Raw genomic sequence first — 2892 nt, forward strand, 5'->3', positions numbered from 1 at the left:
TGCTCTTCTATTTTATGGAAGAGATTGTATAAAATTGATGTTAATTCCTCTTTCAATATTTTGTAGAATACTTTAGTGGAATCACTTGGGCTTGGAAATTTTAGAATAAGTTTTTTTCATGAATTTCACTTCTTTAATGGTTATATGACAATTCAGATGATCTTGGCTGAGTTTTAGTAGTTTATGGTTTTCAGTAACTTGATTCATTTCTTCTAAGCTTTCTAATTTTTTCTAGAAAATTGAGCATAAAGTTGTTCATAGTATTCCCTTATTTTTCTTTTAATGGCCACAGAATTTGTAGTGATATACTCAATTTCATTCATGATATAGGTGACTTGTATCTTCTCTATTTTTGTCAGCCTTGCTGGGGGTTATCAATTTTATTGATTTTGTTGAACCAGCTTTCTGTTTCATTGCTCTTTCTTGATTGTATTCTTATTTTCAATTTCATTAATCTTTTATTCCTGACTTCAATTTTCCTTTCCTTATACTTGCTTTGGATTTATTTTGCTTTAATTTTCTAGCTTCCTGAGACAGAAAATTATATTATTCATTTGAAACCTTTCTTATTTGCTAATGTGAGCATTTAGTGCTATTAATCTTCCTCTTGGCACTGCTTTAACTATGTCTTACAAAGTTTGATGTGTTGTATTTTCATTCTCATTCTTTTCTATGATATTAAAATTTTTCTTTTGAGAATTCTTCTGATCTATGACTTATTTAGAAACATATTGTTTAATTTCCAAGTGTTTGGAGACTTGTCTGTTATCTTTGTTATTGATTTCTATTTTACTGTATTATGGTTAGAGAATAAACTCTATGATTCAATTTTTTTTGTTCGTTGAAGTTTGTATTTTGAACCAAGATATGGTCTATCTTGGTGAATGTTCCATGGACTCCTGAAAGAAAAATGTGTATTCTGCTATTGTTGAGTGGAGTGTTCTATTAATGTCGATTAGATCCTATAAGATGATGTTGTTAAATTCTTCTATGTTCTTAATGACTTTGTGTAGTAATTCTATCTGTTACTGAGAAAGGGATATTGAAGTCCCCAACTATAATTGCAGATGCATCTATTTCTCCTTTAAACTCTATCAGCTTGCAGCTTTTATTTCGTATATTTTGAGACTGTGGTTTGGTGCATACATATTTAGGATTATGTCTTCCTATAGATTGAGATTGATCTTTTTGTCATCACATAATGTCCCCCTTGTCTCTAGTAATTTTGTTTGCTCTGAAGTTCATTTTGTCTGTTATTAATATGGCCACTCCTGCTACTTAAAAAAATATATATATTTTAATGATATGTCTTTTTCCATCCTTAAATTTCAACCTTCCTATATCACAGAATTGGATCATGCATGCACATTTTAAGGTTTGTTTTTGTTATTGACAATTGATAAAATTCTAAAAGTCACTTTGTCTAACAAAAAGTATACGATTTCATGACACTGGATTTGATAATGATTTTTTTGGTTATAACACCAAAAGTATAGGTAACAAAAAAAAATAGATAAATTCACCCAAATTAAAAAACTTTTGTGCATTATAGGACACATCAACAGAGTAGAAAGACAACCTACAGAATGGAGGAATATATTTGCAAAGCATATATGTGATAAAGGATTATATATAGTAGTCCTACAACTCAACAACATAAAAACAAATGAACCAATTCAAAAATTGGTAAAGGATTTGAATAGACATTTCTTTAAGGAAGACATACTAATAATCAATAAAAAGAGGTTCAACATCCCTAGTTATTACAGAAATGGAAATCAAAATCATAATGAGATACTACTTCTCACCTATTAGAAACAAACATGCCTATTATAAACAAACAAATAGAAAATAGCAAGTGTTTTTGAGGATTGGAAAACTTGGACCTTGTGCATTTCTGGTGGGAATGTAAAATGGTACAGCTTCTGTGGAAAATGTTTTGGTGTTTCCTCAAAATGTTAAACGTAGATTTACCACATGATACAACAATTCCACTTCCAGGTATATACCCCAAAGAATTGAAAGCAGAGACTCAAATAGATACTTGTATGCCAGTGTTTACATCCACATTATTCACAATAGCCAAAAGATGGAAAAGCTCAAATGTCCACCAACAGGTGCATGAATAAACAAAATGTGGTATATACATAAATGGAATACTACCTAGCCTTAAAGTCAGATACAAAAGGGAAAATATTATATTCCACTTATATGACATAATGAGAATAGATAAACTTATAGACACGGAAAGTAGAATAGAGGTTACTATGGGCTAGAGAGAGGAGGGAATAGAGAATCGTTGTTTAAGGGGTAAAGAGTTTCTGTCTGGCAAAAAGAAACTATTGGGAGTAGGCCAAAATAAAAGGATTTTGCACAGTGAAGGAAATAATCAATGAAATAAATAAAAAAGCAATCTACTGAACGGGAAAAGATATTTACAAATGATACATCTGAAGGGGGTTAACATCCACAATATATAAAGAACTTACATAACTCAACACCCCAAAAACCAAATAATCTGACTAAAAATGGACAGGACCTGAATAAACACTTTTCCAAAGAAGCCATACAGATTGAAGAGATGCTCAACATCACTAATCATCAGGGGAATGCCAATCAATACTACAATGAGGTATCACTTTACACCCATCAGAATGGCTAGTATCCAAAAGAAACAAGTGTTGGTGAGGATGTGGAGAGAAAGGAGTCCTCATGCACTGTTGGTGGGAATGTAATTGGTGCAGCCACTATGGAGAGCGGTATGGAAGTACCTCAAATAATTAAAAATAGAGATACCATACAATCCTAGCCACGTATGCCATGCATTCTATCCTTGACTTGCCTCCAATAGCCTGTCTCGCCACCAGCACACTCTGTTGCTGCCCCACAGAA

Source organism: Lynx canadensis, chromosome C2 (genome assembly GCF_007474595.2).
Source record: "Lynx canadensis isolate LIC74 chromosome C2, mLynCan4.pri.v2, whole genome shotgun sequence".
NCBI classification, from domain to species: Eukaryota; Metazoa; Chordata; class Mammalia; order Carnivora; family Felidae; genus Lynx; species Lynx canadensis.